Genomic DNA, 26191 nt, shown 5'->3' on the forward strand with positions numbered 1-26191 from the left:
TTTTTTGAGATGGGGTCTCACTCTATCACCCAGGCTAGAGATTGCTGGTGAGATCTTGACTCACTGCAGCCTTGACATCCTGATCTCCTGAATAGCTGGGTCTACAAATGCATGTCACCATGCCTGGCTTTGTGTGTGTATGTGTTTTTGAGACAGGGTCTAACTCTGTCACCCAGGTTGGAACACAGTGGCACAATCATGGCTCACCGAAGCCTCAACTTCCCCAGCTCAAGTGATCCTCCTGCCTCAGCCTCCTGAGTAGCTGGAGTTTACAGGCATGTGCCACTATGCTTGGCTAATTTTTTCTACTTTTTGTAGAGACAGGAGCCTGTTATGTTGCCCAGGCTGGTCTCGAACTCCTAGACTCAAGGGATCCTCCTGCCTCAGCCTCCCAGTGCGTTGGGATTATAGGCATGAGCCACCACTCCTGACCCAGAGACTGCCGCTCTGAAGGTAGTCTCTATTCAGGGGAGCCAAACTTGGCAGAGTTAGGGGGAGAGTGATCAGTCTTTCCCAAAATGAGGTTCCAGAGAGCACGAGCACATTGGGAACAGTATTTTGTCTGATGGTGGACCCAGGGCCCTGGTATAGTCTGCAAACAGCAGTTAGGTTTTTTTTTCCCCACCAAAGACCCATAACAGTTTTGAAGAACATTTATTTTTGGAGCTGTGGTTGCCATGGTAACGCAATACTTTTTCTCATCTTCTGATTCCAGGTCAGGGCAACAGTTGTTCCTCCTGCAAGGGAAGAGGATTTTGGAATATATGCATCCTTCCACCTTTTTTCCCCAACTGACTAATCCAACAAACATTTATTGAACATGTACTACCTGCCAGATTCTGTTCCTAACACCAGAAACAATAGTGAACGAAATAGTGTCTGCCCTACAGGGGCTTATCTAGTGGGGTAGAGAGACTGTCAGCAAATTATCAGTGCAATATTGGTCCCTATTTGTTTAAAAGCACATTGTTTGGCCACGTCACTGAAAGGGAATTAGTTTGTTTTCTAAAATTTGGAAATCAAGAGTTGTAAAAGAAGTGTCTTCCATACTGCTTTGAAGAGCGATATGGGAGCGGGGAGGAGCTGATGGCTAAATGTGGGAAGCGGACCCTCTTCCCATTGATAGTGGGACTTCATTGGATTTGGTGTGGGCACTTTGGAATGCAGATGCATTTGTTGCTCTGACATCATCTCAGACCTTGGGAGATGACAGGATTAAGTTGGGTCTCTCTGCAGCTGTCAGATGTCAAAGCCGTTGCTCTCCTGGTGTTTGTGCGAGTCTCTTGGCAGTAACAGAAGCCAAGAGCCAAAGAGCTGCCAGAAATGGCCCTTTATTATCCAGTGTAATGACAGCCTGGAAAACAGTCAGAGAATGCCATTTATTAAGCTACCACAGAGTGCGGAACCTTGAACTGGGCTCCAAGAAGCAAAGTAGAGAGGAAAGAGGGGATACTGATACCTGCTGTTGGGAGCCTTCCATCAAGGTGGCAGAGAATGGCACTCACAAGGACACAAATGAAAATGATGCAGACAATAGCAATTCATCACAATCTCTTAATTTGAGTAGCACTTTACCTTTTCAAAGCAATTTACCAGGCCATGGGCTCTCCCACAGAAGGGACAGCGTATAATTATTCTTTGTGATTGCTTAGCACTTACCACAGTGCCTGGCACACACCAGGATGTCCAGTGAGAAGCTTATGGCATGACAATCTATTACCTCATTTGTTGCTGCATCCTATGGGGCAGATGTAATGAGTATATCCACCTGGCATTTAAGGAAATGGGGACTCTGAAATATGCCCACATCCATACAGCTAAGTGATGCTAGAAACCAGACTCAAAAAGAGATTGTGTCATGTCACTTTTAATTGATGGTCCTTTCTTTGTTGTACCATACATGTGTGTATCTGACATTATACTGAGGATTATGGATACATGCTGACAGTGTGGGTAATTAAAATCCACAGGAAATAAAACATAAAGACCAAACATTTTAACTAGCAGTTTCGGCATGCCTCCACTGTTTGAAAGCAGCAGCTTCTGTGAAAAGCTTTGACTGAATTTTACCTCCCCTGCTCCCCTTCCCATTTGGAGGAACACATTACACAGTCAGGCTGCCAGAGAGAGGAGAGTCCAAATCCCGCCAGCCAGCACTTGTTGCTTGGCTGCTATGTGCTGGCCACTGAGGTGTGGCTGGCTTCTTCTCTTGAAGCATTTAGTCTAGTTTATTTATTGTTCATTCATTTGTTTGACAGCAGATTATATATATATATATAGGGTGTTGTTCTCTCGCCCAGGCTGGAGTGCAGTGGCATGATCATAGCTCACTGCAGCCTCTAACTCCTGGGCTCAAGTGATCCTTTGGCCACAACCTCCTGAGTAGCTGGGACCACAGGCACGTGCCACCATGCCCAGTTAATTTTTTAGATTTTTATAGAGACAGGGTCTCACTGTTTTCCAGGCTAGTCTCGAACTCCCACTCTCAAGCAATTCTCTTTCTTTGGCCTCCTAAAATGTTGGGATTACAGATGGGAGCCACTGCACCCAGTCCGACAGCAGATTTTTTTGACCAGCCATTAGACAGTCAGTGCAAATAATTGTGAACAAATGTAAAATTTTAAAATATGACAGTCAAGTCCAACAGAGCTTAAAGGAAAAACATATAAAACTGTGACAAGTGCATCAAAGGAGAAGACAGCAATAACTGTTACGTTTGGTAATCCTGGCAATTAGCCAGGTCTTGTGAAGGACTTTTTTTTTCTGGTAGAAGACCTTCCTTAGCCGGGCGTGGTGGCTCACGCCTGTAATCCCAGCACTTTGGGAGGCCGAGGCAGGCAGATCGCCTGAGATCGGGAGTTCAAGACCAGCCTGGCCAACATGGTGAAACCCTGTCTCTACTAAAAATACAAAAATTAGCCAGGTGTGGTGGTGGGCGCCTGTAATTCCGGCTACTTGGGAGGCTGAGGCAACACAACTGCTTGAACCTGGGAGGTGGAGGTTGCAGTGGGCCGAGATGGTACCATTGTACTCCTAACTGGGCGACAAAGTGAGACTCTGTCTCAAAAAAAAGAAGACCTTCCTTAATGAGTGGAGTTGGATAGACATTTTGCTTTGGAAAACAGAAGCAATTTACTCTCAGTATGGGGTCTACTTCATTTATTCCACAGAATAGGCAAAGATGCCCGGGGCTTTTGCTGACTAGGGAATTCTGGCCATGGCCTTTTGCTTCTCTTCTAACCAGACCTTTTGCTTCTCTTCTCCCTTTTTGCCAGATGCAGAACCACCAGACTTCCCTTTCATTTCTCCAGGAAAGAATGGGTGGGGAAGTGAAAGTTCGTTCTTGTGTTTCACAGGCACCGTTGAAGTTAAGAATTCAATATTTAGATATTTTTGAGTTACCATCAGTGCATTTTTCTGACCTTGTTCCTCATAGCCATGGAGAATCTAGAGTTCTAGAGCATTTTACCTTAATTGATGACTAGTTTCAGGCCTTTATGCGTGGCTAGTTTGGAAATGACTCATATTCATTTGAACAGTATCCTTAGAACATTAGGAAGAAACAATTGGCAGTATGCAAATAACTCCAAACCTCTAATCCAGCTTAAACGGACAAATACAGGAGAATATAGACATGCAGAAACATAAATGTTTTCTAATAAATATGTGTATATATCTAATACACATAAATATATATTAAATCTAAGTATATATGTATATACAAGTATATATTTCTTTTTATTTTAAGACAGTCTCACTTTGTCATCCAGGCTGGAGTACAGTGGGGCAATCCTGGCTCACTGCAACCTCTGCCTCCCGGGTTCAAGCAATTCTCATGCCTCAGCCTCCCAAGTAGCAGAAATACAGGCGCGCGCCACCACACCCAGCTAATTTTTGTATTTTTAGCAGAGACGGGGTTTCGCCATGTTGGGCAGGCTGGTGTTAAAACTCCTGACCTCAAGTAATCCTCCTGCCTCAGCCTCCTAAAGTGCTGGGATTACAGACATGAGCCACCGTGCCCGGCAATATATAGGTATATATTTTTTAAACCTAGATATTCCCTAGGGCAGGCTAAGTACTTTTTGGTCTTGGAATACTGACTCAAATTTCAGAAATAAATTTTAACTTGCCTGTTGCATATGATACTTGTTTTAATGTCAGCAATTGGGCTCAAACCTATCCACCTCAGGGAGATTTCTGGATCTTGCCTGTTTGATCGTAGGGGAAGACAAAGTAAACCCAAAGGGGCCTGAGCAGTGGAGCATCTGAAGTCCCAGGTCGCTACCGATCGTGAATTCGAGGGTGATCAAGGACAGCTAAGAAACAGAACCGTGTTTCTGTTTCTTCCAAGGCTCTGTATCTTTGTAAAATCCCATTGATAATGGCCCATGCCAACGCTGTTTCTCACCTGTCCCCACCTCTAGCAAGGCCAGAGTAGATACTTTCCCAGCAGCTGAGTGTGACTTTTATCCCGGTAATAATTTCAATCCTGCTTCCATGGAGTAAAATTCCAGCCTGGGACAAAGCGGGCAGGCAGCTTTGCATCATCAGCTTCCTCTTACATACGTTGGTGACCATAATAATACCTACCTTGAAGACTGGTTTGCAGATGAAATGCGATGAGGCACCTCTCCAATTTCCTGACATCCTGTAGGTACTCACTTCCTGGTTATTTCCTTTGTCCCTCTCCGCTTTAAATTTAAGAGAAGGAGGTGTTTTCATATGGGTGTCATTTGAGGCCAAGCTTATCTGATCTGAAGGACAGGCCCCGGGGCTCGCGGTTGTTTTTTCCTCATTGCCAGGCACCTTTGCTGAGTCATTTGGGGTTGGCAGACCTGGAAAAGACAGCGGTGTAGAGAGTGGTTAGTGCCATGTGTGGTCGGCCAGCGCAGGCTCTATTGTCTGTTAGTATTTCCTGGTGCACTTTTGGAACCTGATCTGCCCTTCTCATGGTTAAGGGCGGGGGGCGGGGGGCGGTGAGTACCTAGCCGTGGGGATGTTCTGCCTATCTTGCCTCGTGCTGAATTTCCTATAAAATGGCTTCATGAAACTTTGATGTCAGCTTAAGCAGTACTGCCACCAGGCTCTGCGGAGGGCCGTAAGTGAATAGAGGGCAGCAGTATCTTCCAAGTTTGAAATGAGTGACATTGGGTTATAATTAGGGGAGAATATGCTCTTGGTGCTACTGAGAAGATACAGAGTGAGAACTTTTCTTAGAAAAGTGTGAGGTTGTAAAGAAGAACCAAGATAAGATTTAAAGATTGCCTCTGAGTGATAGGAGACATATGTGGGAATAGGACTGGTTTTATGTGTCCCCTGAAATGCTTATTCCATCTTTAGTGACGCTGTATTTGTGGGACTAGGTACACGTAATTTTTGTTTAAAGAAATGCTTTAACTTGTTATATCTGAAGGATGTTTTATGAGCACTTAGTCTTTTACTAGTTTTGTGATGTTTTATCCCATCAACATCAATGACAAGTATTGTTTGAATATGTACTTCATGTAAGATGTATAAGAGCTCTATTTAATATTTAGGAAAGTAGGAAATTAAACATTTAAGTCTATTTTTCACCCAACATACAGAGATGAGAGGGAAAAATATTTGATTAAACTATAATCTTTGTTTCTATTATGACTAGGTAGAGATTCCTTAGGATGAACTAAAATCAAAACAGATTACACTAGAATGTTATTTTTATTTTTCATTTTATAGAGACAGGGGTCTTACTATGTTGCCCTAGCTGGTCTCAAACTCCTAGGCTCAAGTGATCTGCCCTCCTTGGCCTCCCAAAGTGCTAGGATTACAGGCATGAGCCACCGTGCCTGACCAGATTTTACTAGAATCTGCTTGTGAATTCCCTTCAAAATTAAAATTACAATGGACCCCCTTCTGATGATATGCATTCCACTCAACTGATCATTCATCCTCTACTTACTATGCAAACTGCTGTGCTCACCACGCAATACGGGGTAGTTTGCAAAGTCACGGACTCTGGAGTGATCTGCATGGATTCTGTCTAGGCTCTGCCACTTACTGTCTGCCCTTAACATATTTTTTAGCTTTTTTGAGGCTACATTCTTCAGCTTCATTGTCTTAATAACACTTTGTACTTCTGAAATTATCATCTTCTTTTATTTTTCTCTGTTGATGATCTGTCTCTAATTTTTGCATCCCTTCTGCTAAACCACAAGAATTTGAGGTCCTTGAGAGCAGGGACCTTGCCCAATCTGTTTATTACTGTGTTCCCAGTGGTTAGAAAACAGCCTGGTATATAGAAAACATTCAACCAGGCCGGGTGGGGTGGCTCGCTCCTGTAATCCCAGCACTTTGGGAGGCCAAGGTTGGTGGATCATTTGAGGTCAAGAGTTCGAGACCAGCCTGACCAACATGGTGAAATCCTGTCTCTACTAAAAATACAAAAAAATTAGCGGGGTATGGTGGCACACACCTGTAATCCAAGCTACTTGGAAGGCTGAGGCATGAGAATCGCTTGAACCCGGGAGGTGAAGAGAGGTTGCAGTGAGCCAAGATTGCGCTACTGCACTGCAGCCTGGGCGACAGAGAGAGACTGTCTCAAAAACAGAACAAAACAAAAAAAGATCAACACACTCAACAATGGCACATCCATTTTATAGAATGAGCATCTGTTAACAGTTATCCTTCTTGTGAGCAGTAGCACCAGAGGGTTAAGAAAAAAGTTTCTTTACCCACCAGGAGTTTGACATTCTTGTTCTCTAAGGGCAGCATTGGCGTTGTGGAAAGAGCCCCGGGAGAGTCAGCAAACTCGCGTTTTATTCTTTGCAGTGCTACTAAATACCTCTGTGACTTTACACTTGTCATTTACCTTCTTTGGGCTGTTGGTTTCCTGTTTGAAAAAGAAAAAATTAGGGCCAAGTGTGGTGGCTTATGCCTGTAATCCCAGCACTTTGGGAGGCTGAGGCAGACAAATCACTTGAGCCCATGAATTTGGGACCAGCCTGTGCAATGGAGTGAGACCTCATCTCTACAAAAAATATGGAAAATAACCAGATGTGGCCGGGCGCAATGGCTCACGCTTATAATCCCAGCACTTTGGGAGGCCGAGTCAGGCAGATCACTTGAGGTCAGGAATTTGAGACCAGACTAGTCAAAATGATGACACATGGTCTCTACTAAATATATAAAAAATAGCCAGGTGTGGTGGCACATGCCTGTAGTCCCAGCTACTGGGGAGGCTGAGGCAAGAGAATCACTTGAACCTGGGAGGCGGAGGTTGCTGTGAGCTGAGATGGCGCCACTGTACTCCAGCCTGGGCGACAGAGGGAGACTCTGTCTCCAAAAATAAAAATAAAAAGGGCCGAGCGCGGTGACTCACGACTGTAATCCCAGCACTTAGGGAGGCCAAGATGGGCGGATCACGAGGTCAGGAGATGGAGACCATCCCGGCCCCGTCTCTACTGAAAAAAGGTACAAAAAATTAACCAGACGTGGTGGCGGGCGCCTGTAGTCCCAGCTACTCGGGAGGCTGAGGCAGGAGAATGGTGTGAACCCGGAGGCAGAGTTCGCAGTAAGCCCAGATTGTGTCATTGCACTCCAGCCTAGGTGACAGAGCGAGACTCCATCTCAAAAAAAATAAAAAATAAAATAAAATTAAGAAAAGAACTAGGTGTGGTGGCACATGCCTGTGGTACTTGGGAGGCTGGGAGGATCGCTTAAGCCCAGGAGGTCAAGGCTGCAGTGAGCTGTGATGGCACCACTGTACTCCAACCTGGGCAACAGAGAGACCCTGTCTCAAAAAAAAAAAGAAAGAAAAAGAATTAGAATAGTTTATCCCTTGAATCCCTTCCTGCTGTGAAGTATCAGCTCGTGATTTTATTAATAAAATTAGAGACTTATAAAATGATAACCTGGAAAGACAGTAACAGTTAAAGGAAGCACTTATCAAATGAGTATACAGGAAGTGAACCAGGAAGCCACATTTCTGTGTCTCGGTTAGGTGCCTCTAAACCAGTTTGTTCTTAGACTGCTATTCTCCTTTCCCCACTGTCCAGCCAACTCAGCCCACCCTCATGGTTTAGTTCACATGTTTTAGGATAGCCAGCAACTCCCTTCTTTCTCAATCTGTGTGTCTTCCACTTAGTCTTCAAACAGGCTTCATGGAAGATTTCTTAGCTTAGCGTCATGGCGCTTTTAAGGCTAGACACGGCCTATGTGATTGTCTAGCACACTCTGTTCATTTTACAGATAAGCAAACTGAGGTTCAGAATGGTGGGGCAACTTGCTCTGTGTTCTGTGGAGTCCATGACAGAGTCAGTGCTGGACCCAGACTTATGAGACTGGCTCTGGTGCTATTGCTCCACTGTGCTCTATTTTCTACATATTTTATTTTATGTATTTGGTTTTTGAGATGGGGTCTCACTCTATCGCCTGGGCTGGAGTGTGGTGGCACGATCATGCTTACTGCAGCCACAACCTCCTGGGCTCAAGTGATCCTCCTATCTCAGCTTCTGAGTAGCTGGGACTACAGGCATGCACCACCACACCTGGCTAATTTCCCTACTTTTTTTGTAGAGACAGGGTCCTGCTTTGTTATCCGAGGTGGTCTTGAGCTCCTGGGCTCAAGGGATCCTCCTGCCTCGGCCTCCCAAAATGTTGGGATTACAGGTGTGAGCCACCGTGCGTGGCTGCCACGTATGTTAAATATCTAGATGAGTACCACTTTCTGCGTGACTCCACGATAAGTGCATATGTATGCTGCACAGAATCTAGTTGGAGTTCTGAGAGAGAGAGAGAGGAGAGGAGAGGGGAGGGGATTAGGGGAATTGGCTTACATGATTATGGAGGCTAAGAAGTCCCACAACATGCCGGAGACCCTGGGATGCTGGTAGCATGGCTCAGTCCAAGTCTGCAGGCCTCAGAACCAGAGAAGCTGATGTTGTAACTCTCAGTTTGGGGCCAAAGGCCTAGAACTCAGAGAGCCGCTGAGTGACAGAGAGAGGAAGAATATAATCCAATTCTGGCAGTTCCATTCACATATTCACCTTTTCTCAGTTTTTGTTTTCCTGGCCCCCAGCAGAATGGATGGTGCCCACTCACAATAAGGGCGGATCTTCCCCACCCAGTCTACTCAGACTCACATGCTGATCTCTTCTGGTAGCACCCTCACAGACACACCCAAAAATAATGCTTTACCGGGTTCCTAGGTATTCCTTAATCCAGTCAAACTGACACCTAAAATTAACCATCACAATTACCTTCTCAGTAAAATCAGTCTGAGAAGAAAATGGACATAAAGAATTTGAAGCAAATTCCTTTTTTGATTTATAGGATGAACAGTATCCTAGATAAGGAAACAGTGAAAGGTTATTTTTCTTTTTTTTTCCTGCTCTTTGTACTCCCCAATGTGAGTAATGAGCAAAAAAATCCAGGAGAATGGGAGCATGTTGAGTGATAAGAACAAGTATCTCTCAACATGTAGAGTGTGCATACAGGTGAGTTATTTTCAAATGTCAAGTCTGCAGATGGGTAGTTCCAGATATGGCTTGGTGATTGAAGTGGAGGTTCTTCTGGGGGCTAGTGCTTTGTGCTCCTGTAATTTCCCCCCAACTCTGAGTCTGATCTCCTCAGTGATAACAATCACTTTAATGCTTAATGCACACCGTAATGCACAGCAGAGTTAACAGAGTCTTCAGACCATCACAGATGCAATGGCCTTCCTGGCTATGAGTTTGGAAAAGCGTTTCTAGGAGCTCGTTGTGGGAGAGGCTATGTGGATGACAGAACATGCACTGCCTTGTAGATGGGTTATAGTTATGGTGGCCAGTCCTTGGAGTTAGGGCAGATTGGGGTATTTGATTACAAAAAAATGAGACAGTTCTATTTTTTTTTTTTTTTTTAATTTGCTGATCATGGGAAAATCTTCATGAACACTTGTATTCTTTTTTTTTTTTTTTTTTGAGATGGAGTTTTGCTTTTGTCACCCAGGCTGGAGTGCAGTGGCATGATCTCGGCTCACTACAACTTCCATCTCCTGGGTTCAAGCAATTCTCCTGCCTCAGGCTCCAGAGTAGCTAGGATTACAGGCATGAGCCACCACACCTGGCTAATTTTGTATTTTCAGTAGAGGTGGGGTTTCGCCATGTTGGCCAGGCAGATCTCCAACTCCTGACTTCAGATGATCCACCCACCTCGGCCTCCCAAATTGTTGAGATTACAGGCATGCACCACTACGGTCGGCCATATTCGTGATTTAAAGGAATTGAAGATAAAAGAATTGAGTTCGAAAAAAGAGAGAGAGAAGAATATTATCTTCTTCAAATACTGACTTTTAAGTGAGATAGCGTGCAAAAAATCCATAGAGTAGGTACTCAGTACCTGTTAGTTGACCCTTCCCCTGTGATATGAACTGGTTATTCACAACTATGTTTACACTTTAAGTCCTATTCCTAAAGCCACACTGAGTTTCCGGAGGGCAGGGCTGGGTCTTAGGCAAATTTGTTCTGCTGCCTTCTCACTGGACACGTGGCCCACCCAAAGCTTGCCTGTCATCTGTTTTCTGTGTACAGATTGCCATTCAAAAAGTGTTTTCTGAATGAATGAATTATTTACTTTATGGACCAGCAAAATCCTTTTTATGTTCTTGTGCATTTTTATGCCCTTGTCCTCACCCTTGTCCCTTCAAGTTCAGTGGGTCTCAGAACTGAACTTGAAGAGAGTTAATTGGATATAGGCCAGGATTGTGATTGGTCGTGTGTGTGTGTGTGTGTGTGTGTTTCATTACAATTCTCAAACTAAAAATAAATGATTTGTGGATTAGTCAACTTCTGTTTTCTTTTGCTCCATATCCTGAATTATCCAGTACCTGTTGCCTCCACGCTAATGAAAAGTGACCATGTGTGGTATGACAAGCTTATCAGAAGGTTGTCAGACTGCTTGGCAGAGAAGACATGGAGTTTAATCCTCAGTAGAAAATGGCATTGTGGAAACAGATGAATTACAGTAGATGAATATAGTGGAAAATATAGTAGATGAATTAAGGTACATGGATTATCTTCTTTGTGGACCATCAAAATCCTTTTTAAGTTCTTGTCCAAGTTCAGTGGGTCCCGAGACTGAACTTGAAGAGGGTTAATTGGATATAGGCCAGGAGCGTGATTGGGCAGATTTGTGGCAATTACACCCAGATGCTGTGACTCCAGCCCCAGTCAATGCGGGGATTTCTCTCCAGGTGCCCCAGGGCACTCTGTGAGTGTTAATGACCAGAGTTCTTGGTTAGGACTGTTTTTATGGCTTCCAATTGGAAAAAACAAGATAATAGTTTTACCATAAGCCAGTTTTTCCTGGGGCTAAGGGCAAATGAAGTTGGATGGCGGTTGGATGGTGGGGAGTTGGGGGGCGAACAGGAGTGGGGCAGGGAAGGGGAGGCAGGAAGCTGAAAGGATTCTTTCTAGAAAACAGCACAGCTTGCAGGCTGCTTGTCCTTGAGCTCCATGGTCACTGGAGCAGTTGGTCTATGATAGGGTTTCTGCGTGAATCCCCTGCCGCCACGTTTCCTTTGTCCCTTTAGGACCCAAGAATCCGTCTGCCTTCCCAGGTACATCAGCTTCTCCTTTCCTTGGGTGCCTCTTTCCTGGGCCCTCCAGGAAGAACACAAGGCTCTCTGTGTCTTTCCCACCTTGTGACCTTTCGGAATTCACATACTTTTGGCTTTTTAAGAGGTTTGGCTTGTGTTAACTAGACGGAAACAGGTGGTAGCAAAATTAATAGCCAGTTCGGAAGCCATAGTCATAGAAAAAATCTTAAAAACATATTGAGTCTTAATTGAGTTTGGTCTTCAATCAGATGTGAATGGACCAGTGTTCCTGTTGCCTGGACTACTTCTAAAATGTTCTTGTCAGAGTTCAGTTGTCGTTTCTGGGGAATCAGCTGCCCTGACTGACTCCAGGCTGGCTCCTAAATCAAGCTATGTTGACTTCAGCTGGCAGAAAAGCCAAGCTGGCACTGCTACCAGGACTGTTTCCTAAGAGTCCCCCAGGGCACCAGCATTTCTGTCTGCAGCTGGCCCAGCCCTTGTGATTCCTGTTCTTGTGCCTGAAAAAAGTGGTGCTGGCCTCTCTGGTTCCCAAAGACACCCCCTTGGGCTGCAGGCCAAACCGTCACTGGCCTCCTAGAAGTCCCTCCAGCCCTGGCTCTAGCTCTGGGAAGTCCTGGCCTGTCCCTTGGCACACTCTCTGTCTTTTTTGGATTGCCTATGGTTTCTTCCCCAGCTGGTTGTTGAGACAGCTCTACTGTTTTTTTTTTTTTTTTTTTTTTTGAGATAGAGTTCCGCTCTTGTTGCCCAGGCTGGAGTGCAATGGCGCGATCTGTGCTCACTGCAACCTCTGCCTCCTGGGTTCAAGTGATTCTTCTGCCTTAGCCTCCCTAGTAGCTGGGATTACAGGTGCCCACCACCACACTCAGCTAATTTTTGTAGTTTTAGTAGAGATGGGGGTTTCACCATGTTGGCCAGACTGCTCTCGGACTCCTGACCTCATGTGATCCACCCGCCTCAGCCTCCTGAAGTGCTGGGATCACAGGCGTGAGCCACTGCGCCGGGCCAAGATAGCTCTACTTTCAAGTGCAGGCCGGTTATTTTTTTTTTTTTTTTTTTTTTCTGGTATGGCCATTTGTTTATTTCTATGGTTTCACCTGTGGCTTTGTGACCTCAGTGGCAGGTGCCATCCCCTGGCAAACTGCCTCAAACTGGTCAGAGCAGATTCTCGTTACTTCTTGTTTCAAGGTTTTCACTTGCCTTAGACTTCCAGATGTTCTTGCTTTCTGGCTGAGGGCTGCCACCTGCAGAGCAGAGAGGGCTGATACTTGCGGCAGAGTGAACATTCAAGCTCAGCGCAGTCCCCGAGTCCCAGCCCAAGTTCAGAGTCCCTTCCATCTCATCAGTGAGGTTATTCCTGCCACCCACCCCTTCTCCAAGTGAATGCTACCCTCCAGCACCAGAGTGTGCTCAAGGTGAAAGAATAAAGAATTCAGGGACCAAAAAACTTAGATTGAAATCCCTGTTTCTTAGCTTACCAGGACAGTTTGCTCATAGACATGCCACGCATCCCTGTGAAGTCTTATTTTCTTCATCTTTATTATTTACATTTGTTTAGTTAGTTAGTTTAAGATGGAGTCTCACTTTGTCACCCAGGCTCGAGTGCAATGGCACGATTGTGGCTCACCGCAACCTCTGCCTCCCAGGTTCAAATGATTCTCATGCCTCAGCCTCTCGAGTAGCTGGAACTACAGACGTCCGCCACCACCATGCCTGGCTAATTTTTTGTATTTTCGGTAGAGTTGGGGTTTCACCATGTTGGCCAGGCTGGTCTCCAGCTCCTGGCCTCAAGTGATCCACCCGCCTCGGCTTCCCAAATTGCTGGGATTACAGGCATGAGCCACCGTGCCCAGCCTATTCATCTTTAAAATGAGGATCAGAGTGTATACATTTCTTATCTACCTGATGAGGGTGAAAAGTTGGAAGCATATACATGGGAGTACTTTGTAGATGGGGAAGAAGAGTTTTAATGGGAAGGTTTATTCCTAGTATTAAATACAACCTATTAGTATGCAGTATCTTGAATGAATTGAAAAAAGCAGCCAGAGTTTGCACTAAAGGAGGTGTTCTCTGATGGAGCCAACAGGTTCTCTCCACCGCATGGGCAGAGCTACCAGTCTCACTGGTAATAACTGTGCCGACTTGGATGTGTCATTAGCCCTATGGCTCAAAGGAGACAGAGCTCTGGGTCAGCAGGGAAAAAAGTCAATGAGTTAATCTTTGAATGTCCCAAAGGGAAGGAACAGGCCTCTGTGTGACACAGCGCCCAACAGGCCAGGGTGGAAGATATAGATCATGTAGAAGGGCAGTGAAGAGAAAACGGAGAGCACAACATGAACGAAGTTGTAGGAATGAATGGGTATGGGAGATTTGGGGAGCCTGAGCCCCAGAAAGGAAAACAGCATAGAGGCCTCAGGAAGAGCTTTCTGTTGGGGAAGTCAGTTTCATGTAGTCAGGCCTTGTGTGGCAGGCAGAAAACTTTGGACTGTGTTCTATGACATTATAGGAAGATTTCAAGGGACTTTAACTTGGGAAGAGACTTGACTAGAGCCATTTTAGAAGAAAACAGGGCTGGGCACAGTGGCCTATGCCTGTAATCCCAGCACTTTGGGAGACCGAGGCAGGAGGGTCGCTTGAGCCGAGGAGCTCAAGACCAGCCTGGGCAACATAGGGAGATCCCATTTCTACCAAAAAAAAAAAGTAGCTGGGTGTGGTGGTGCAAACCTGTGGTCCCAGCTACTCGGCAAGCTGGGGTTGAAGGATTTCATGAGCCTGGGAGTTGAAGACTGCAGTGAGCCATGTTCATGCCACTGCACCGCAGCCTGGGAGACAGAGCTAGCAAGACTTGGCTTCCAAAATAGTAATAATAATAATAATAATGTTAACATCTAGGCACATTAGTGTGCGGGGGCCAGCTGGCATCCACTTGTAAAAGCTGATTGTGCATATCATTTCCCAATGCCAATTTCACTGATAGCAGAAATCAATCATGGTGGGAGTATACATGGCAGAAATTGGCAAATAATATAAATCAGCCCTCCAATCTAGTTGTTAAACATTTATCAGCACAGATAAAGGACCGTTTCAGTAGAGGGAGACATCGGTAGTTTTCAAACCTGAGATCCCTGTTAAAACTCCTTCAGGCTCCAACCCAGGCCCCCTGAATCAGAATCCAGGATCAACGAGGGAATGGGAACTTTATTCTTTTTTTAAAAAGCTTCCAGGTGATTCTTAAGAGGCCAGGGTGGTACTGATATTTGGACTAGAGCAAGGACACTAGAAATGGAGAGGACAGGATAGATAGAAAAGAGGTTTCAAAGGTCGGAACTAATATAACTCAGTGATAGATTGAAGGTGGGGAGTAGAGGAGAGAGAACTGCTGGAACTATTTCTGTGTTTCCTTGTTTGTGCAACTAAGTGGAGGGATGGTGATGCAGGTGACTGAGCTAAGGAAGGCAGATGGGAGTTGTTGGGGAGAAGTGAAGGTGTAGGGGGGGAAGGGGTAGTTTTGGACAGGCTGTGGGATGAGCCTAGGGAGGTAGAGTTTTGGTGACGTCCTGTAAACAGCTAGATATGGGGGACTGGAGCTTGGTGGAACAGTAGGAGTTTTAGATACAGGTTTGGGAGTGAACATGTGGCTTTTTGTTGGAGCCATGGATATGGATGAGATTGCTGGAGGAGAGTATGTCATGTGAGAAGAGAAAGAGACTCTGGACAGAACTCTAGGGGCAACTTTTCAGAGGTTGGTAGGGGAAGAGAAGTCAAGTAGAGATCAAGCAAAGAGCGGTATGTATGTTGAAAGCCCAAGTCGATGACTCCTCAGAGGGAGGAGTTCCTTTAGGTGTTTTCACATTTCCAGAAGCCTAATAGAACCACACGTACATTTTTCTGTAACAAGACAGCCTAAAACATTCCTTTGTTTGGCTTGAATTCTGTCAATCCAGTGTGGTAAGACATGTCCTTGGAGGCTGACCTGAAGCTCTAAATGGTAGTTGTGTGTCTTTCATTAGAAACACACTTGGGGCCTGGCACAATGGCTCACTCCTGTAATCCCAGCACTTTGGGAGGCAGAGGCAGGCAGATCACCTGAGGTCAGGAGTTCGAGACCAGCCTGGGCAACGTGGTGAAACCCCATCTCTACCAAAAAAATACAAAATTAGCTGGGCGTGGTGGCACATACCTATAATCCCAGCTACTCGGGAGGCTGAGGCAGGAGAATCACTGGAACCTGGGAGGTGGAGGTTGCAGTGAGCTGAGATCACACTGCTGTACCCCAGCCTGGGCAACAAGAGTGAAACTCCATCTTGGAAAAAAAAAAAAAAAAAGAAACACACTTGGGAATATTGTTTGAGGGTTCTTGGTGGAGAGGAAGTTGGGACATTGTAGGGAACATAAGTGAAGTCCCTCTGTATGTCCTGGCCTGACTTTGTGAGAGGAAATGGATGGAGAAGGTACTCAAACTCCTCATTAAACTGGAGCAGTTTAGTTAAAGGGATCAAGATCACACTGATTGTTCAAAATAAAGATTTGGGCCGGGCGTGGTGGCTCACGCCTGTGATCCCAGCACTTGTGGGGCCTATGCGGGTGGATCACTTGAGGTCAGGAGTTCAAGACCAGTCTGGCCAACATGGTGAAACCCCGTCTCTACTACAAATACAAAAATTAGCCGGGAGTGGTGGTGGACACCTGTTATCTCAGCTACTCGGGAGGCTGAGGCAGGAGAATTGCTTGAACCTGGAAGATGGAGGTTATAGTAAGCCAGGATTGTAGCACTGTACTCCAGCCTGGGTGACAGACGGAGTGAGACTCTGTGGAAATGAAAGGAGAGGAGAGGAGAGGGGAGGGGAGGGGAGGAGAAGAGAGGAGGAAAGAGAAAGAGAGAGAGAGAGAGACAAAGAAAGAAAGAAAGATTGATTTGGGCATAAAATGGATTCTGGCTTGCCTTGGGCTTAAGAACTTTCTGCAGCTTTTCAGCACTGACTTCATTCTCCAACATGAATACTCTGCATTGGGGAGCAAGAGATTTTTCCACAGGCAGGAAGGGGACCCTGGGAGTAGGGGTGGGAGAAAGTGAGGGGAGGGCACGTGTGTGGAGAGTGGAGGGAGGCTGGCCTTGAGACTCCACTGCCCAAGGTGTTGACCAGTTCTCACAAACTTCAAGTTCTGGCAAGCAACTTGGTTGACAACATTACCTTCTGAGTAAAGGTTTAGTAAGAGACCTGGTTAATTTGTATTTATTCTCTTAAGAGAGCTGAAGATTTCACTGTGAAGTTAAGTAGTGATTGAGGCCAAGGAAGCTAGTAGGATGTGGGAAACTAGAAAAAAGTGGTGGACTCCTTTACCTAAGAGCAAGTGAAGAGAGTTGAAGCTGACACAGTTTCTCCTTGCCCCTTTTCTCAGAACCCATTTGAGGAATATAATGGGGTAAGTATAAGTATTTTGATTATGTGTGGTGATAGGTCTAGAATTTTATTGTAGGTGAGGGATCATTTACCCTTTGTGAAAAACATCTTAGATCAAGGTATTAGAAAGAATGTTTATTTATTTTTCCTAGCCAGAGCTTGATGATCTGTATTCATGAGAGCTAAGGATTGGCATGAAAATTTAAAGCTTATAGATAGGCTGGGTGTGGTGGCTCTCGCCTGTAATCTCAGCACTTTGGGAGGCCGAGGTGGGAGGACTGCTTGCACCCAGGAGTTTAAGACCAGCTTGGGCAACAGAGGGAGACCCTGTCTCAATTTTTAACAAATTAATACTCATAGATAATTCAGAAAGAAAGAAACAAAAACGCTGTAGCCTTGGTTTTCAACATCTTTTTTTTACTAACTTTCACTGGTTATGCCTAAATGGAGAGCCATATTCTTTCCTGCCCACCTTCTCATGGAATGCTGTCAGGCTTGAGATACAGCTTCCTCGTGTCGGATAACTGAGAGTTGGACTACAACTTTGACATGGGGGCAGGAAAGAGAAGTCCTGGCATTAGGAAGATCCTGGCAGGTTTTGTTACAGTGGGGAAGGTCTACATATGTCTAATTCAAGTCGGCATCTCCAGATGCCTGGAACCAATGCCTAAAACATAGTTGGTGGAAACATGGATGGATGAATGACATATCACGAGTGGTGGGCTCTCTGAGGTCACAGGCCATGCCTTGCACATCCAGCAAGGCCTAGCAGGGTCTGTTCCTCCCTCCCTCCCTTCTTTTTGATGGAGTCTCGCTCTGTGGCCAGGCTGGAGTGAAGTGGCGCGATCTGAGCTCACTGCAACCTCTGCCTTCCAGGTTCAGGCGATTCTCCTGCCTCAACCTCCCGAGTAGCTGGGATTACAGGCACACACCACCACACTCAGCTAATTTTTGTATTTGTAGTAGAGACGGGGTTTCACCACGTTGGCCAGGATGGTCTTAATCTCTTGACCTCGTGATCCACCTGCCTCGGCCACCCAAAGTGCTGGGATTACAGGCGTGAGTCACCGTGCCCAGCCTCAGGGTACTTTCAGCATAGATGTTCAAAAAGTATTGATGCGCAAGGAAGGAAAGTGCAGTCTGTGCCGATTTGACAGTACTCAGTAAGGTGTCTTTCTGGGCAGACCAGCGAGTACTCAGTGGAAGTGGAGACTTTTACAAATACATCAAGGGAGGATAGGGCTAGATATTGGCACATTCATCAGATATGTATGATACACCTAATATGTGCTAGGCACTGTGGGTGGATAGGAATGACACAATGGGCCCTTTGCTCTCAAATAATGTATAGTATGGTAGAAGGTTTAGGGGAATGAATCATTAATCACTGCATCCCAAGGAGTATGATAGTTGTTATGATAAAGGATAGCGCAGGCCAGGTGCGGTAGCTCACGCCTGTAATCCCAACACTTCAGGAGGCCGAGGCAGGTAGATTCCTTGAGTCCAGGAGTTCAAGACCAGCCTGGGCAAGATGGTGACCCCTTATCCTCATAAAAAATACAAAAATTAGCCTGGTGTGACGGTGGCACAACTGTAGTCCCAGCTACTCAGGAGGCTGAGGCGGGAGGATTGCTTGAGCCTGGGAGGCAGAGGTTGCAGTGAGCCAAGATCCTGCCACTGTATCCAGCCAGGGTGACAGATTGAGACCCTGTATCAAAAAAAAGAAAAAGAAAAGGGTAGTGCAGGGTGATATAGGACCATAATGTGGGTGGTGAACACCAAGGAAGATTTACTACTTTTGAAGAATAATAGTAGCTATAATATGGTGTCTACTCATCTTTCCAAGTATTTGTGGGTATTTATTTAATTCTCCTAAAACCCCAACATAGATGCTGTTGTCACCCCCATTTTATAGAGGTTGGACATCAGCAGCATAGGTGGAAGCATCAAGACTTGAACGCAGGCAGTCCAAAGCTAGAGCCCTCAACCTCAACCCCTAAACTACATTGCTTACATGATGGGAATTACTGGGACAAAGAAGGGTTAGAGAAAAGGCTCTGCCAGGCCAGGAGAAGGGCAGATTAAAAGGCAGAGGCAAGTAGAAGGGCTGGAGTGGGGAGTGGAGGTGAGGTGAGAGAGCTGGGTAGAGAGGCAACAGTCAGGTTATGAGGCTATTATTGCTCAGATAAGGAGTTGGAACTAGTTCCGAAATCATGGGAAGGCTACAGGATTTTAAACCAGGAAGAGACATGATTAAATCTGTGTTTCCGTAAGACCATTGTTTCAGTGTCAGGATAGATTGGCGTGGGGCCAGAGTGGCAATGGGGAGGGCCATGAAGAGCCTATTAAAGTAATCTGGGTGAGGAGTGATGAGAGATGAGAGTTTGGTTTCAGACAGCGGCCGTCGGAGTGATGAATGGAAGGTCGATGGATTTGAGAGTCATTAAGGAAGTGAGGTCTGTGGGACTTGGTGTCAAAATGATGTGGGGGTGCATTTCCAGTTCATATGAATCGTTACTTGAGTATAAGGAGAGGAGAAAAAGTCGTGAATTTAGTGGTGGGAATGCTCAGTTCGAGATTCCTGTTGGACATTTAAGAGAGCTCTGTACCTCTGCAAATATATGACTTGTATTATTTTTAATTTCCTTCCTTCCTTCCTTCCTTCCTTCCTTCCTTCCTTCCTTCCTTCCTTCCTTCCTTCCTTCCTTCCTTCCTTCTTTCCTTCCTTCTTTCTCTCTCTCTCTCTTCCTTCTTCCACCTGATGGCACAAGAAAAACATAAGCATTATTAACAGTTGTTGGCGATGTATTTATTTACTTGCCAAGCTTTCTGCTAAGTGCTGCATTTTCGTTGTTGTTGTTAAATGACTTTACATTGAAAAGTTACAACTCTGATGTAAAGATGTATGGCATAGGAGGGCAAAAAGGGAATGAGAGAAAATAACCAAGTATGGGGAAATAGAATCATCTCTCTAATGACACAGATAAGGGCACCCTAGATGAGTTTACTGTGGTTCACACTGACTTTACCGGGTTCCACAAAGACCAGTCTACCGACCAGAGGTTCTCCATGATCAAGTCATACTCCTGCCCACATGCAAGAGTGAAATCAATTCCTCAAGGGCTTGCACACCCACACCACAGAAGATACTTAAAATATTATCTCCATTTTATCTGCAACTAATCACACAAAACCATACAAAAGCTAACCATTTCTTATTTAGAAGACAGTTACTATTTACAAAACTGCCGAGAGCAGCTCACATTTTTTTTTATTTATTTTAAAAATAGGGTTTCACCATGATGTCCAGGTTGGCCTTGAACTCCAAGGCTCAAGTGATAACTCCACCTTGGCCTCCCAAAATAATAGGCATGAGCAACCATGTCCAGCCAACTCACATTTTTCTTTCTTTATCTTTTTTCTTTTCGTTTTTTTTTTTTTTTTGAGATGGAGTCTCACTCTGTCACCCAGGCTGGAGTGCAGTGGCACGATCTCAGCTCACTGCAACCTCCATCTCCCGGATTTAAGCAATTCTCCGGCCTCAGCCTCCCAAGTAAGAGAACACAAGCGCTTGGAACACAAAAAGTAAACTGGGAAGGACTACCATGTTAGGTACTGGATATTAGTTAACTTGCTTAATCCTCACAACAGGTCTGTAAAATTACTTACATTTTGACAGATAAAAGGATGGGAATGTAGAGAGAGGTTAAGAAATTTGCTGAGTTGCTAAGAAAACAAGAGGCCAAGCTAGAACTCAAATCCTGGGTTTGATCCATACCAATGCTGTCCAATAAAGCTTTCTGCAATGATGAAAATGCTCTCTATCTGTACTGTCCATGATGAAGCCACCAGCCACATGTGAATGTTGAGTACTTGAAATACTGGTGTGACTAAGGAACTGCATTTTTAATTAATTTAAATTTATGTAGCCACATGTGACTAGTGACCACGTATTGGACAGTTCAGTTCTGTGCTCTGCTGTCTTTGGGAGTTATCAGCATATCCATAATAATTGAAGTCTTGAGTGTGATAAGATCTCACAAAGAGATGAATTGCCGTAGATTTTAACCTCGTATGGGCCCAGGCATATTTGAGAATCTGATGAAGACTGTAAACTTCTGTCAGGAACATATAGTATTATTGCACATTATATTGATAACAATTTCAGAGGTCCACAAAACTTAGGTTTCCCTGATATAAAACAGGAAGAAGCAGGAACCCCATGGAATGTAAATTCCTTAGGAGCAGAGACCTTGTCTGTTTTGTTTACTGCTCTATAGAATCTATCTAGATTCTAGAACAATGCTTAGTGCATAGTTGACGCTTGATAACTTTAAATGAGAGTCTGAATGAGTCCTGGGAAACATTTTAGGACCAAGTGGAAGAAGAGCCCAAGAAACATACCACTGCACTCCAGCCTGGGTGACAGAGTGAGACTCTGTCTCAAAAAAAAAAAAAACAAAAAAAACTGCCTGGCTGGTCAAAGATTAAGATTTAACTATCATCATTGGTCTTGGTGTAACACAGGTCCCTGCTGATAAAACCAAGGAGAGGTAGGCACGGGTGCATATTGTAACAGATTAATTCATAAAGCAGAGGTGAAGAAGTGGGGGCTTTGAGTATAACATCCAGTGAACCTCAGATCCTGGTTGCCCCCCAGAATCATTTTTAAGCTTTTGAAAAAAAAGCATTCCTGGACAGGTTCAGACTCTGACTTCATACATTTGGAGAGGGGCCAAGGAATCTGTATAGTAAAGCTCCTGAATTTATTATAATATTGTTTTAATGGAAGTTCAGCAGTTACCAGGTAGTATGTATATTCTTGCAATAAAATGACCATCAAGAGAGGACAACTAAGGCTGGGCGTGGTGGCTCATGCCTATAATTCCAGCACTTTGGGAGGCCAAGGCAGGCAGATCACCTGAGGCCAGGAGTTCGAGAAAAGCCTGGTCAACATGGTGAAACCCCATCTCTACTAAAAATACAAAAATTAGCCCAGCATGGTGGCGTGGGCCTGTAATTCCAGCTACTCAGGAGGCTAAGGGGGAAACTTGAACTCGGGAGGCAGAGGTTGCAGTGAGCCAAGATCATGCCACTGCACTCCAGTCTGGGCAACAGAGCAAGACTGTCTGAAAAAAAACAAAAAAAGTAAAAACTGGAGGGAGAGCCTTTTCTTTTGTTAAACACAGACATGGGCATGTTCAGAGGTGAACTATTTTATTTTTTTAGTGACATGCTTTCACCCTGTTGCCTGGGCTGGAGAGCAGTGGTGTGATAATGGTTCACTGTAACCTTGATCTCTTCAGCTCAAGCGATCCTCCCACCTTGGCCTGCCCGGGAAGCAGTGTTGTTGTCTGGGGCAATACCCGAGGTTCGCCATCTCATGCCAAGAAAATTAAGGACACAGACATACATGAAGAGTGAGTTTAGGAGTGAAGGTTGAAGAGAAAGAGAAAGGAGAACAATTCACTCTTGCAAAAGAGAGGGGCGCCCAAATAGGAATTAGGCCTGGCCTGGCGGAGTGTACCAGATTTTTATAGACAGGCTTGAGGAGGTGGTGTCTGATTTATACAGGGCTCACAGATTGGTTGGACCAGGTGTGACGTTTACATAGCCCAGGGGGAAGGCTGGCCACTCCACCCTAATCTTACTATGCTGATGGGCTTTCCACTGGGCCGGCACCATGTTGTCTGCTCCTTACCATACATGTGGCCGGCAAAGAGAAGGGAAGATGGAGCCGCCATTTTGAACATGCCTAGTCCCAGGTAGCCTTTTCCTGTTGGCATAGCTGCTGGCATTCACCCATGGAAGCTTCCAGCTTGCTTGTCTATGTCTGCAGCTTGATTTTACAGGCTGCTGTTTGTTAGAAAAGAAAATGATTTTGGGAAAAATCTTACGGAGGACTTCCTTACCGTCACTATCCGCCTAAATAATTTCTTTTTTTCTTTTTTGAGATGAAGTCTCGCTCTTGTCCCCCAGGCTGGAGTGCAATGGTGGGATCTCGGCTCACTGCAACCTCTGTCTCCTGGGTTCAAGCAATTCTCCTGCCTCAGCCTCCCGAGTAGCTGGGATTACAGGCGTCTGCCACCACACCCAGCTAATTTTTTGTATTTGTAGTAGAGACAGGGTTTCACCATGTTGGCCATGCTGGTCTTGAACTCCTGACCTCAGGTGATCCGCCCGCCTCAGCCTCCCAAAGTGCTGGGATTATAGGCGTGAACCACCACGCCTGGACAATTTCTTCTTAACTCCTATAGCTAGGACTACAGGCACACACTACCGCACCCTGCTATTTTTTGTTTTAATTTATTTTTTGTAGAGATGAAGTCTCACTGTATTGCCCAGGCTGGTCTCAAAACTCCCAGGCTCAAGGGATCCTCCTGCCTCAACCTCCCAAAATGCTGGGATTACAGATGTGAGCCACCTCACCCAGTCCCAATAACCATTAAATAGAGAAGTATTCATGAGTTGTAGTGAGCTAGGAAGATATTTAGCTGGATTTTGAATCCCTGAATCTTTGACCAGGGATTCTACCCACTGCTGCAGGTTCCCATGGGAGCCATTAAGCATTAACCTTCTAACTTGGTAGACACATTCTCAATATTCACCTGTTATTTCTAAGTGGTGTTTGAGGATATTGAGGGACGTTGTGTAAGGAATTGGCAGTACCCTAGTCACATTTGTTTACTTATTTTCTATTATTAGACTTTTCCATACCTGCTTGCCAGTGGCACACAGAAACTCTTCTCTTTTATTCTCTCCATCTTTGCTACCTGCCTTCTCCTCCCCCATACACCTTTCCTACTTAAGCTGAAACAGTAAATGCCAGAGTCATTTTACATGTAGAAATAATTTAGCATGAAAACCCAGCTCTCTTCTCTGTCTGTGGTGTTGAGGCCCTACTTTTCAGGCTAAGGGCCTCTTCTGTTATCTTTCTCCCATGCACTGGCTATTTCAAAATATTCTGACACACTAACTGAATACTCAGTGTAATAGATATCCACCATTTATGATACACTCACCAAGGGCCTGATACTGCCCTAAACATGTTCTACAGATGATTTCTACCATTTCTAATCCCCACTGCAATGTTTTCTTCTTTTTAACTTTTATTTATTTATTTTTAAGTAACGGCAATCTTGAACCCAACAGAACTGCAGTCGTTTAAGGCATGCATTATTACCCACATCTGACTCTTAGAAAAGTGAAATAATTTTCTCAATCTCCCCCTCTGCTAAGTGGCAGAGTCAGGACTAGAATGTGCGTGTCTCTGACGCCATATCCTGAACTCAGATACTGTGACTGGATTATTCACAACTTAATCCTCTGTGCAGTTCTATAAATAGAGGACTAAGTTGTGAGTAATCACAATAAGTCTCCATTTTTCGGGAAATAGGCTAAGGGAGGATAAGTGACTTGGCCAAGGTTAGAAGGCTAATAAGAAACAAAGCCTATGTCCCAAGGACCTCAGTCCAGAAAAACAAAAAAGAAACAAAGCCAGAGGGCAAACCCAGGTTTGTCTGCCTTGGTACTATTTCTACTGTATCACTGCTTAAAATACTGTATTTCCCCATTTTTATTAACAAAGACATCTATAACTGCCACTCAGAGCCTTTTGCAGCTTCTAATTAGCACGAGATAATTGATACTAATAGGAAAGATGGTCTCAGTTGCAGCCAGAAGTAAAGAAATGCAGTACATTAGTCTATGCAGCCTTGGTGTGGGTAAATGTGGTTTCCATCAGGCTCTGGAAATACTGCATTACAGCCTGCACGCCCCCATGACTGCTTGGGACCACCTGAATCTCTCAGAACCCCTTCTGGGCATAGGAGGCTGTGACTCTCGTAGTATTGCCTGGAAGAGAAAGAGCTGTTTCTCCCTAGGAAGCACTTCCTCAGTAGAGGTTGCCATATTCCGTCTTTCTAGCAGTAAAGCCGTGCCTTTCAGAGGGCAGAAGGACGGCTTCCTAGTGGTTTGTGGGTTTAGTCTGTACTTTCTGCACGTGTCCTGGGTACAGGGAGGGAGGAAGGGAGCTCACTGGAATCATGAGAATTTGCCCAGCCCGCGTTGCAGAGCTTCCTGGTCACGGCCTAGTGAATTTCTGCCTTGTGGAATGTGCTTTGGCTCAGATTCCTATGGATTTTTCCCAGTCCTTCCCAGTGCTGCTAGTATTAATGTGGCCTTTCAGGATAAGCTCCTGCACTAGCGTGCTGATCTTAAACAAAACCAGGATTCTGCTTCAGCTGGTTTCCTTCAGGAATATCCCAGATTTTACAAGAGCTTCCCACCTTGTTTAGAAGCATGGTCTACTGTTCCAACATTTAATTTATACAATGAATTTTATCTGAGGCTTGAATGTACAGCAGGAGGATTTAAGTCATCCTAGTTCCATATCTAGCTGTCTTGAGCGAATGGCAAACAGTTGCTTATACAAATTCCCTTCCTTGCAGTGTTAAGCCATCTTTCAGTCATCCGGTGCCCAGGCAAAGACATTCCAAATCCTAGTTTAGAGTTTCTTTTTCAGGGTTTCCAACAGACCGTTTCATCTGTGAGTGCCCTCTGCTGGACTTCCTCCAAGTTCTTTTCAACCTCCTGGATCCCAGAGTGGACCCAGACTGGATGTTTGTCCCACTAAGGCTTTGACTCATCTGGAGTGGAGGGGGATGTGCTTTTTGACCTTGTAGCATTCTGCACTCCTTTATCAACACCCTGGCATGGACGTTGCTTTTTTCATGGTCTCAGAAGACTGGTAGGTTTATTTAGGGAGAAGCGTGAGTTGCCTGGAGTCCAGGTGGCATGTATCATTGGAAAAGGCTCATAGAAGAGAAGAATTGAAAGGGTGTGTGTGAGAGGGTGAGGCAGTGTCTGAATCTCTGGAAATTCTGCTCAACAATATTATTTCATGGGATTGAGTGGAGGAGTGGTTGGCGTCAATTCATCAATTCATCCATTTAACTTCTTTTTTTTTTTTTTTTTTGAGATGGAGTCTCACTCTGTCATCTAGGCTGGAGGGCAGTGGCACAATTTTGGCTCACTGCAACCTCCATCTCTCAGGTTCAAGTAATTCTCCTGCCTCAGCTTCCCAAGTAGCTGGGATTATAGGCGTGCACCATCACACCTGGCTGATTTTTGTATTTTCAGTAGAGACAGGGTTTCAACATGTTGGCCAGGCTGGTCTCAAACTCCTTACCTTAGGTGATCCACCCGCCTTGGCCTC

General features: G+C 45.1%; 1 protein-coding gene and 1 long non-coding RNA gene across 5 annotated transcripts in view; one reads left to right on the forward strand and one right to left on the reverse strand.

The window, feature by feature from the left end:
• The window catches only part of GRAMD1B (GRAM domain containing 1B), a 269444-nt gene that overhangs the window by 90776 nt on the left and 152477 nt on the right, over positions 1-26191 (forward strand). The window lies entirely within an intron of this gene.
• On the reverse strand, positions 638-24444 carry LOC103248707 (uncharacterized). Its single transcript, XR_005242690.2, has 2 exons — positions 1199-24444; positions 638-737 (listed from the first exon to the last, which is right to left on the reverse strand). It is a non-coding gene; the product is annotated as an uncharacterized lncRNA (long non-coding RNA).

The sequence above is a fragment of the Chlorocebus sabaeus genome, chromosome 1, assembly GCF_047675955.1.
Source record: "Chlorocebus sabaeus isolate Y175 chromosome 1, mChlSab1.0.hap1, whole genome shotgun sequence".
NCBI classification, from domain to species: domain Eukaryota; kingdom Metazoa; phylum Chordata; class Mammalia; order Primates; family Cercopithecidae; genus Chlorocebus; species Chlorocebus sabaeus.